Here is a 12,996-nt window from a genome sequence, read left to right on the forward strand (position 1 = left end):
GACTGTGGCTTTTTTTTTTTAACCCAACTGCTATAAATGCCAAGTCAAAATATGAATAAAAGGAAAACAAGATGTTCTGCAAACACATGCCACTTTAGTGGGTAAAAACATGATAGGTGGGTCTGCTTACACTCTCCATGAGAGATGAGAGAAGTAAGGCCTGGAGAATGAGGTTATAAAAGGGTCAGATTGATGCTATTGTCTTTGTCGGCTCCAATAGAGCAGGGACTTGATTCTTCCCCCCAGTGTAATCTTGCTTTGACACTATAGCCAACACAGATTTATGATTACACATTCTCCTATCACGAAGGAAGTGAGAATTGCAGCAGAGGAAACACAAGAGACAAATAAGCCACAGATTATTGTAGTAATTTATACTCTTATGTGCTTTGCATTCTGTGTATAGTTTGAGCCAAAATGCCCTAGTAGGTCACTATAATGTTACATTTTAATCATTTTAATAATACTGTAATAAGGTTGAAAAATAATTGATTTTACAGAAGGAGAATGTTATCTATAGGCAGCCATTAGTTATAGTCCGTGGAGGATAATAGGTGAATTCTATGGGATGCCTCTCTCTGGATTATTGTGCAAGTTAACAGTGATGCATAGAAAAAGCTGGTTCTTAAAGTTAAGAGCCACCACAGGTGTGATGCAAAGGTGAAACAATAGAATGGTAAGACTCTCAACAGGTAAGTAAAATGTAGTGGCTTATGTCAGTTAGGTATGTTATCCGAAGCAGAAACTTAGATACAGCTATGAGTGCAGAATAAATAAGGTCAGGTAAATGAAGTCCTAGGCTGCAGGATGGTGTGGAAAGCAACAGGGTATTAATTACCAGAGAATGGATACATGTGACTTGTAAACACAGTTCTTCAATAAGTAAGTCTGGAAAAAGAGATTCACATTTCCTTTGAACTTTACTTAGAAACTCTGAGAAACGGGATCCTCCTTTTTGAGAACATGAAGCTATACTTGACTACCAAATTATCCTACTGTTCTCTTGAAATTATCACTTTTTTCTAATAACTGTAATGTACAGCATGAAACTATCCAAACCTTTCTTAATTTCCACTGGAATGTTGATAAAGAAGTTTATTGATGGGGCGCCTGGGTGGCGCAGTCGGTTAAGCGTCCGACTTCAGCCAGGTCACGATCTCGCGGTCCGTGAGTTCGAGCCCCGCGTCAGGCTCTGGGCCGATGGCTCGGAGCCTGGAGCCTGTTTCCGATTCTGTGTCTCCCTCTCTCTCTGCCCCTCCCCCGTTCATGCTCTGTCTCTCTCTGTCCCAAAAATAAATAAAAAACGTTGAAAAAAAAAATTAAAAAAAAAAAAAGAAGTTTATTGAAATCGAGGTTTTAGTTTGCATTCATGGGGGAAGATGAAGATAATTTGCTCATCTTAAAACTTGTTACATTTCGGGGCGCCTGGGTGGCGCAGTCGGTTAAGCGTCCGACTTCAGCCAGGTCACGATCTCGCGGTCCGTGAGTTCGAGCCCCGCGTCAGGCTCTGGGCTGATGGCTCGGAGCCTGGAGCCTGTTTCCGATTCTGTGTCTCCCTCTCTCTCTGCCCCTCCCCCGTTCATGCTCTGTCTCTCTCTGTCCCAAAAATAAATAAAAAACGTTGAAAAAAAATTAAAAAAAAAAAAAACTTGTTACATTTCATTTGGCTTTAATGCATTTCTTTTAATGTTTATTTATTTATTTTTGAGTGAGAGAGAGAGAGAGAGAGCGCTCCCACACTTGAGGGGAAGGGACAGAGAGAGAGGGAGAGAGAGAATCCCAAGCAGGCTCCAAAGCCTGATGCGGGGCTTGACCTCACAAACCATGAGATTATCAAAACCAAGAGTTGGACACCCAACCACTGAGCCACCCAGATGCCCCAAGTTTAGTGTATGTTTAATTCACTTAGCAGATGAGCTCTTTGGACCTAAAATATGACTCCTCACTGTTTCCTCTTGGGAAATTTCTCACCACCAAACAATATGGTACTTCCTCTTTTAAGCTTTTCTAATCCCTAAAGAATCAGTTACTCTATAGCAACTTTTGCACTTAATTTTACTACAGGCACTATTGTTTCCAAGAGGCCATTCACTTGAAGAGTTGTGGTACTGGTATGGTTCTAAGTTAATACGAAGAAGATAAATAATCTGAATGGCTACTGGCATTTTGGAGACTGAAAATTGCATACCCCAAGCCCAACTTCTAGGAATTATATAAACTGTGCTCATGTGCAGAGAAAATATCTTCTATATCACCTCCCTGTCTTATCCCTCCTTCAGTTACCATAACAGACAGGGTGAAGGTCAATAAAGGCAGAAAGGAAGATGTGTTGGCATTTCTCTTTGGGAATTTCATCTATTTTCTGATTTTTTTTATGTGGGATCTTGGTTGCTTATTACAGACAATACTCAGACTTGCACCATAAATGTTCCCAGGGGACCATATAATCCCCAATCTTGGAAACAAGTATCAAATTAAAATACATTTGTGTCTAGCATACACATATCAAAATTTGAGTGTGAATTCAGATATTCCTTCATAGCTAATAGAGGAAAGGTAAAATTTACAACTCAAACAAATAATTATACATATTTTATTTGCATGATAATATAAAGCTATCAAAATTCTCTAAGTCAAAGGAAAATGCAGAGTGCCACCAGTGGTCCTACCATTAGAAAAGGAAATGAAGATGTTTGAGGAGATGTTGTCTATTATAAAGGATTCTTCTCACTTGGAAGACAGAAGAGAGTAGTGTAAGTTAGCCTGAATATCCTCCCTTTTAAATCTGCCTTGCAATTTCCCTTAGTGTGGTGTATTGAAATAATATTTGTAGGCATATGTACTGGGAATGTAGTCATTTTTAAATAAATCTTTGTGAGTTGAAGGAATTGATAAATCTAGACAAGGAGAAGTAGGAAACTTGAGACATGTTCTTCTTTATATCAGGATGTAAACAGTTCATATTATTTTCAATTTGTAGGTGGAGGACTTTGTAAATTATAAAGCTGTTGACCTGAGGCCAATTAAAAGTAAAGTTACAAAGATTCTTTCTATCATGAAAACTATGATGAATGTCAATCTCTTTAACAGACAAAAAAAAAAACCCACTGAATTAAAAAAAACTGAGTATTAATAGCTCCTTTACTTGAGATAAAGGGTTTATTTAATTCTGCCAGGCCCATGGACTTGCTCATTAAAGTCATGTGCTGAAATATCTGAGATAATTATATTATCAGAATTCTGGCACTTGTTCTTAAACAAAACAAAACAAAACAAAAAAAACAAGGCACATATGCTAGGCGATGTGCTAAAATTCCAAAGTTTTGTGGCTAATTTTTGCATTTTAAGCATATACCACATAGTTTTAATATACCACTTATGCAACAAAATTAATCTGTAGAACCATATATGAATGAAGTCTTTGTCATTCTTCAGAGAATTAAGATTTGTCTTATCCAAACTGTTAAGAAGGCATCTCCATTCCACAGGAAGTTTCCTACAAAAATCGTGTACATTAGTGATGTGGTCTCTCCTTGAGTTATTTACTGTATTTGTATCATGTCATAAAAACCTTTGAAACAAAGTATTATTTAGGAAAAAGATTATTGTACTTTTAGAAGGCATAAATATTTTTTTGCGGATGCTGAAAGCTTTATTCTGTCTTCAGGAAAACTGTAAGAAGAAAAGAGGACAATATAAGAGATGAACCTTATCATATTTGCTTTTAAAAGGGCTCTTTCATGTGCTCATGTTAATGACAAGAAATTTATTTTAACAACGACACTTGAACATTGCATAACTGATAATAGTTCAATATGTTTTTCCTCAATCTTTTTATGAATATTAAGTAAGATTGTTTTCTTTTTTTAATTATTTTTGAGAGAATCCCAAACTTTCACTTCCCATCTCTCTTGATATCATATCCTTCAATATGACTTGAGTTGACACATAATTTCTCTCACTAAACTCCTAAAATTTCACTAAACTCCATTGCATTTTTCAATATTTTTTTTTCCTGGATAGCTTGGTAAGATTCTCTAGATTCACATTTAGTTCCTTGCATACTTCTGAAACGAAACTGTGTGGGTGTTTCAATTCTGAATTCAACCTTCTATAATGGACCACCCAACTTAAAAATATTTTCACTGGTGACTAACTACATGGACCTTTGTCTCCCAACTCCTCCTCCCTCCTTCCCAACACATGGTTCACCAGATTTACCCATTATGTCTTGCATTGTTAGGTCTAAAATATATTTACACATGGAAACAAAATATGGTGTAGGTATTTAGATGAGAAAATCAGAAGATACGGAATTTAGTCTTATACTTGTTACTCTGAAACTTACATTATAAAATTAGAGCATGTACTTTATACATTTTTCTCAAATATATTACATCTTTCGTAATTTTTTGTAACATTGCTTTTTCTGTTCAAGATCTATTTCCTTTCTTTTATTTTCTAGAACAGCCCTGAGGGCTTTCCACAGAAATGGGCATGAGATCCAGGATGCCCTTATCTGAGCAACCCAAGTGTGTGGCACATGCTTCAAGGTTAAGTAGAACATATTGTAAAGATTGGCATAGATATATGGTAAGAAATGTTCTTCTAAAATGGAAATGCTGGGGACCATTTAAGCCTCGAGTTTCCAGGAGACAACTTTGCTACCACATGGACAGAATCAAACATAGAATGAGGCCAAAAAGAAAGTAGAACTAAGAGATGGAGAGACAATTTCAAGACCATGCTAACAGACTTTGAATCTCTGAATTCAGCTTTATTTGAAAATATTCTTGAACTTTTCAGTTACATAAGCCAAGTACTCATTTTGTTATTGTTTACATAGATTTCTGATGTTTCTGTCACTTGCAACTAATATTTTAACAATCAAGACTGCTCTAATTGATGATGATTATGAGGATGACAATGATGGTGATGATAAAAGTAACAAAATATGCACATACACACACACACACACACACACACACACACACCACATTTTCTTTATTCATCTGATAGACACTTAGGTTATTTTTGTATTTTGGCTATTATAAATAATGCTGCAATGAACACAAGGCACAGGTATCTTTTCAAATTAGTGTTTTTGTATGCTTCAAATACACAAGCAGAATAGCTGGATAGTATAGTAAATCTATTTTTCATCTTTTGAGGAATCTCCATACTGTTTTTCACTGTGGCTTCACCAATTTACATTGCCACCAAAAATATAGAGGGGTTCCCTTTTCTCTGCATCCTTTTCAACACTTACCATTGCTCCTTTTTTGGTAACAGCCATTCTAACAAGTGTGAGGTGATACCTCATTGTTGTTTTGACTTGTATTTCCCTGATAATTAGCCATGTTGAAATCTTTTCATGTGTCTGTTGATCATCTGTATGTCTTTTTTGGAAAAATGTCTGTTTAGATCCTCTGCCCATTTTTTTAAAATTTGTTTTATTTATTTTTTTGCTATTGAGTTGTTGAAGTTCATTATATATTTTGGATATTATCTTCTTATTGGATATATGATTTGAAAGTATTTTCTCCCATTCAGTACATTGCCTTTTCATTTTGTTGATGGTTTCCTTTGCTGTGCAGATTTGTAGTTTGATGTACTTATTTATCTTTGCTTTTTACTTATTTCTTTCTAATTTGGAAGCCTCTTTTCTTACTTTCTCTTTCTTTCTTTCTTTCTTTCTTTCTTTCTTTCTTTCTTTCTTTCTTTCTTTCTTTCTTCTTTCTCTTTCCTTCCTTCCTTCCTTCCTCCCTCCCTCCCTCCTGTCTCTTTCTTTCTTTTCTTTCTTTCTTTCTTTCTTTCTTTCTTTCTTTCTTTCTTTCTTTCTTTCTCTTTCCTTCCTTCCTTCCTTCCTCCCTCCCTCCTGTCTTTCTTTCTTTTCTTTCTTTCTTTCTTTCTTTCTTTCTTTCTTTCTTTCTTTCTTTCTTTCTTCCTTCCTTTGCCTAATTGCCATATCTAGGAATTTCAATAACATGGTGAATAAATAAAATAAATTTGGAGAAAGTGGGCATATGTCTTGTTCCTGATCTTAGAGAAAAGCTTTCAGCTTTTCAATTATTGAGTATGATATTAACTATAGGTTTATTATATATGGCTTTTCTTAGATTGAGGCATGTTCCATCTATACCTACTTTGCTGAGTGTTTTTATCATAAATAGATGTTGAAATTTGTCAAATGCTTTCTTGTATCTATTGAAATGATCATATGATTTTTATCTTTCATTTTGTGAAAGTGGTGTATCACATTTATTTGTGGATATTGACCCATTCTTGCATCCCTGGAATAAATCCCACCTGATCATGGTGTATGATCCTTTTAATGTATTTTTAAATCTGGCTAACTAATATTTTGTTGAGAATTTTTGCATCTATGTTCATCAGGGATACTGGCCTGTAAATTTCCTTTTTGTGTGTTGTCTTTGACTGGTTTTCATATTAGGGTAATTCTGGTTCCCCCCAAAATGAGTTTAGAAGCATTTCATCATTTTCATTCATTTTAAAACAGTCTGAGAAGGATGTGTATGAAATATGTCTTCAACGTTTGATAGAATGCACCAGTGAAATTGTCTGATCCTAGACTTTTTCTTGTTGGGAAGTTTTTGATTATTGATTCAATCTTATTACTGGTAATCAGTATATTCTGATTTTGTATTTATGATTCAGTTTTGAAAAATTGTATGTTTCTAGGAATCTACCCATTTCTACTATGTTATTCAGTTAGTTGCATTTTAATTGTTCATAGTGGTCTCATGATCCTTTGTAATTCTGTTGTATCAGTTGCAACTTCTCTTTCATTTCTGATTTCACTTGTTCGAGCGTTTTTCTTTTTTTTTTTTGGCAAATCTAGCTAAAGGTTTATTAATTTTGTTTATCTTTTCGAAGAAACAGCTCTTGGTTTCACTGATCTTTTCTATTGTTTTTGTTTTGTCTTTTAGTTCTTATTTAATTTTTTTCTGCTGTGATCATTATTTTATTCCTTCTATAAACTTTGGGCTTTGTGCTTCCTTTTCTAATTCCTTTAAGCATAAAGTTTATTCAAGATTTTTCTTATTTCTTGAGGTAGCCTGATATCATTGTGAACTTCTCTCTTAGAACTGCTTTTGCTGCATACCAAAGATTAGAATTGAATTGTTATATTTCTATTTTCATTTGTTTTAAGGAATTTTTTTTAATTTCTCCTTTGATTTCTTCATTGAGCCATTATTTGTTAAGTAGTACGTTGTTTAATCTCCACATGTTTGTATACGATTGTGGTCAGAAAAGATGCTTGATATAATTTTGGACTTCTTAAATTTATTAAGAATTGTTTTGTGACCTAATATTTATCTATCCTGGAGAATATTCTGTGTACAGTTGAGAAGAATGTGTGTTCTGCTGCTTTTGTATGGAATGTTCTGTAAATATCTATAAAGCCCATTTGGTTTAATGTGTTGTTTAAAGCCAATGTTTTATTTATTAAGTTTTGTCTGGGTAATCTATCCAGTGACTTAAGTGGGGTATTAAAGTCCCCTACAATTGAATTACTGTCAACTTCTCCCTTAAGTCTTTTATATTTTATATTTTTGGGTGTTTTTTGATGTTATATTTTACACCTTTTTATTTTGTGTATCCCTTGACTAATTATTATAGTTATAGTTGACTTGACCACTTTTGTCTTTTAACTTTCATACTAGCTTTTCAAGTGGTTAATTCACTACCTTTGCTATATATTTGCTTTTACCAGTGAGATTTTACTTTCATATATTTTATTGTTATTAGTTAATGCCTTTTATTTCTGCTTAAAAAATTACCTTTGACATTTCCTCCAAGGCTGGGTTAGTAATGAATTCTTATAGGTTTTGCTTGTTTGTGAAACTCTTTATCTTTCCTTTAATTCTGAGTGGCAGCCTGGCCAGGTATTCTTTGTTGGAAGTTTTTTCCTTTCAGCACTTTGGATCTATTATGCCATTCCCTTGTGGCCTGCAAAGTTTCTGCTGAAAAATCAGCTGATAGTCTTATAGGGGTTCCCTTGTATATAACAAATTGTTTTTCTCTCACTATTTTTTAGATACTCTCTTTAACTTTTTATAGTTTAATTATAATGTCTTGTGATTAGACATTAGATATGGATCTCTTTGGGTTTACCTTATTTGAAACTCTCTGCTTCCTGAACCTGAATGTCTGTTGCCTTTTCCAGGTTAGGGAAGTTTTCAAGCATTATTTCTTCAAATAAGTTTTCTGCCCCTTTCTCTCTCTCATTTCCTTCTGGAGCCCTTAAAATATGAATATTGTTCCACTTGATGTTGCTCCATAAGTCTCTTAAGCTCTCCTTACTTTTTTAAAATTCTGTTTTCTTTTTGTTATTCTGTTTGGGTGAGTTCCACTGCCCTGTCATCAAGCTCGCTGATCAGTCTGTTTCAGCCAGTCTTATTTCGCACCTGTCCAATGTAATTTTTAGTTTAGCTATTGTATTCTTCAGACTTCTGATTGGTACTTTCTTATATTTTTTATCTCTTGTTGAAGTTCTTGTGACAAAGTTCATTCTGTGAGGTTCTCCAGAGTTTGGTGAGAATCTTTATGACTGTTACTTTGAACTTTCTATCAGGTAGATTAGTTATCTCCATTTCATTAAAGTCTTTTTCTGATGTTTTGTCTTGTTCTCTCATTTGGAACATATCCATTTCTGTTTCTTTATTTTACTCGACTGTCTGTATTATTTTACTCAACTCTCTTTATTTTACTCGACTCTCTGTCTCTATGTATTATGTGAAACAGCTACCTCTCCTAGACTTGAAGGAGAGAACTTGTGTAGGAGATGAAATATCTTTCAGCCTTGACCTAGATCTGGGTTGTGATTGTCTAAGTAGTTTGATTTCTTCTTCATAAGTCTTAATTGTTGAGGGTGTGCCAAAGTTTGTAGTGTTCCAGAGGGAGGAATCTCAGTCAGCACCTAGTTCCAGGCTGACTGGAAGTCAGATCGTTTGCACTGACTCCCAAGACAAGTGAGTCCACACACAAGTCCCTCAAAAGGACTATTTCAGATTCCCACAGCCCCTCAGACCCTGTGAGTGTAAGCCTGTTGGTTTCCAAAGCCATACTTGTTTCTCTGGTGTTAAGTCTAAACTGTTGGGGTACCTGATGTGGGGCACATCCTCTTGCTTCTTGAACAGAATCTTTATACCTATGAGATTCCTCCTTACTGTGTGTCCATGTGCTGGGTTGGGTTTTAGGCAAGAGCATCTCTGCCTCTCCCACTCATCTCAATGTGGTCTTTTTATCGCTAGTTGTAGGAGGAGCTGTTCAACTAGTTTTCAGTTCTTTTTTAGTGGGAATTATTCCATAGGTAACTGTAAACTTGCTCTGTTCTTGCAAGAAGGTGAGTTCAGGCTCTTCCTTTGCCTCAATGTTGGGCCCTCCTCCCATGGTTATTTATTTGTAAAGTTCAAAAAGAGAGTGTCAAGAGAGCACTACCTTTTAAGATGTTTCAGCAGACTGTAAACCTTTTTTTTATGAAGGAGAAAACCATACAGACTTAATTGAGGATAATTTCTGTGAACTTTTATGTAAAACCCTCTGTTTCTATGTTTTATCATAGATAAACTGGGTGATAATGTTTAAATGACATAAAATTAGCATGCATTAAATGAAACAACACATGTGGAAGCAGTTATGTACCTGACACATAATAAGCACTCATATTTCAATTCTTGTTGATATTCTATATTCGATCCAATCTCAACAGAGGTATAGAATAAAATGATAATGTGGGTTTTTTAAATATATAGCTTATGTCTGAGTGATAGTTTGTAATAAAAAGATGTTTTAATTTTTCCCTGTATCATCTGTATTCTCAACTACAAACACAGAGCACTCCTATATTGAAAGGTGACTAACACATCATTTTTCATGGCAGCCATGGTATTGCCTTTATAGGATGACATACAGATTTCAAAATGATTTATCCATTCGGACTTTGCACATAATTGAGAAGAAGCAAAGCAAGAAAGTAAAGCTCTCCTTACACCCCAAAGTATGCTATGTTAAATGCACATAGAATTTACAAACCTTAAAGACTCTTAGAAACCAGCTAGTAAATTTCTTCCTCACTTTCCACTCCCCGCTACTATAATGAATCCTATCTGTTAAAACATAAAATAATGTAGCTTAATGCCCTGACTTCTGAGGGAATGGAATAGTACCCTAAGTAAATTAGACTATAATGTGTTTTTAACACATTGGACCATTAAAACCCAAAGAAAAACCTCAACACTACCTGTAAACAATATCCCATGCTTTTCAAAAATTCTAATCAGACGTAAAACAGATACTTTCTTTTGCTACCTCTGAGAAAATGCATAGGGAATAAGATAGTGTTAATGAAACCAAAGAAAATCATTCAGGTTATAGGTTCACCTTGTATGAGCTTGTACATTCCTTGAAGTCAAATATATAAATGTAAACCACATCTCAGGATTTTTCTCATAATCCTGAGGAGTTAGGTAAACTTAGATCTTTACCAGATGAGATTTGGTCTTCTTAAGAATATTAATAATTCCCCCTCTCTGATCCCTTGCCCATAAAAGCTTGGCTGAACATGTAGAAATGTAAGATTATCTTGTTTTTATCCTACAGACAGAACAGTGATTTAGCACTTTACCAACATGTGTGTGTCATATGTACTGTAAATCACTGTTTTATATTGCTTTGACCTTGCAGGATATAAAGTAATGCTAATGTCAAAAATAACACTTACGTAAGTACTTTATCATCTGCAAAGAGCATTCACATGTGTTACCTCACTTATCTATAAATATATCACTACTAGTCAAAAACCTCTCCAAAGTTCTCCAGATTCTTTTTCTTTAAGTTTATTTTTATTTATTTTGAGAGCGAGATAGAGAACAAGAGGGGAAAGGGCAAAGAGAGAAGAAGACAGAATCACAAGCAGGCTACGTGCTGTCAGCTGAGTGCCGGACTTGGGACTCAAACTTATGAACTGTGAGATCATGACCTGAACTGAAATCAAGAGTCAGATGCTTAACTGACTGAGCCACCCGGGTGCCCCCTCCAGATCCTTAAAAATACAATGCAGTGAGAGGCGCCGGGGTGGCTCAGTCTGTTAAGTGTTTGACTTTGCCTCAGATCATGATCTCACAGTTTGTGAGTTCAAGCCCCGCATCAGGCTCTGTGCTGACAGCTCAGAGCCTGGAGCCTGCTTTGGATTCTGTGTCTCCAAGTCTCTCTGCTCCTCCCCTCCTCTCTCTTTCTCTCTCTCTCTCAAAAATAAATAAATATTTAAAAAATTTTTAAAAATATATAATGCAGTTAATTTTTGATGTCTCACTGCTGTTATCAGTTCCATGCAAACAATATTGATATGAAGCCACTCGATGCTGGGAACTATGTATCAGGAGGTTATGATGATGATAATGATAACTGGGACCATATAATGATGATCATAATCATAAAGATGGCAATGTTGATTGCAGCATTTAAAAAAATGATTTCCACGTGCCAAGTTCTCATATATACCAGGATCTCTGGTTCATTTTCACTGCTTTACTTTCCATTTCAATGCCAAGAATGTTTTACAGAGGCTTTATAATGTGTTGTGATATCTGATAAGAAAGTTTTTGTTCATTATTCTTTTCCAAATTTTTCTCAGTGATTCTTAAGCGTTTATTTTTTCATACGAAATATAAGATCCTAACTTATTTTCAATTCCTTTCAAACTCCTTTCCTTCCCAGAAGTTCATCTCTGTTTGGATTCTATGAGAATGGTGTTAACATTTACTCATTAATTTTGGAGCAACTAACCTGTTAATGGTATTAAGGCTTCCTATTCAAGACTATGACAGGGTTTTAATTGGTTCATTGCGTTTTATGTTTTTCAATATGATATTACACATGTAGATCCTGTGCCTTTACTATTAAATTCAATCACGTGCATTTTATAATTTTATAGCTAATATGAATGAATAATGTTTTCTCTTCTTCTCTTTCTTAAATGTTCATTGCTAAATTAGAAACATTATTGAATTGCGGCGCCTGGGTGGCTCAGTCGGTTAAGCGTCTGAATTCAGCTCAGGTCATGATCTCATGGTCCATGAGTTCAAACCCCGCGTCGGGGGTCTGTGCTGACAGCTCAGAACCTGGAGCCTGTTTCAGATTCTGTGTCTCCCTCTCTCTGCCCCTCCCCTGCGCACGCTCTGTCTCTCTCTGTCTCAAAAATAAATAAACATTAAAAAAAGGAAAAAAAAAGAAACATTATTGAATTGATGATGTTTGTTTATCAAATGTGCAGGAACTTTATGTCTTATTTTTTCTCTCAGTTAATTTTTCATAAGCGTAGTCTGTTTTTTTCTGTTTTAAAAATCAAATCACCCATGAGTCACATTGCTTATATTTTATATTTTGTAAGTATTACTTATATTTTGTAAATATTATTTTATTTCATTGCACGATTGCATTTGCTAGAAACTTTGAAGCAATACTGAATAATAATGGTGATGGTTTGTATGCCTGCAGGATTCTTGGATTTAAATGAAATCGTTTTGGTGTCTTCACCTATGGTAATATTTAATGTTGATGAAGGCTTTAGTATATTTGAGTAATTTTTTCCTCTTCCAATTTAATTATAATTTTATTAGAAGTTCTTAAAGTTTAATACATATATATGTGTGTGTATATATGTGTGTGTGTGTGTGTGTGTGTATGTATATGTTTATCTCATGGTTACATGAATTTTATCCTTAAATTGCCTGATGTAGTGAGCTATATTGATAGATTTTAGGATAACATGCCTGAAATTATCCTGGCTTGGTAATGGTATCATGGTATTTTGATATTTTAGTAGTATTTTTTTTTGCCATGTAAATTTAAGGGGTCTGGGAGGAAAGTGTGGGAGTCTCATGAGGAGCACTTATAAGGAATACGAGAGCATTTTACCAAAATCTCACCAAGCTTTGCAGACCACTCTTCATCTTGCCAGTGGTGGTGTGA

This window comes from Neofelis nebulosa, chromosome 3 (assembly GCF_028018385.1).
Source record: "Neofelis nebulosa isolate mNeoNeb1 chromosome 3, mNeoNeb1.pri, whole genome shotgun sequence".
Lineage (NCBI taxonomy): Eukaryota > Metazoa > Chordata > Mammalia > Carnivora > Felidae > Neofelis > Neofelis nebulosa.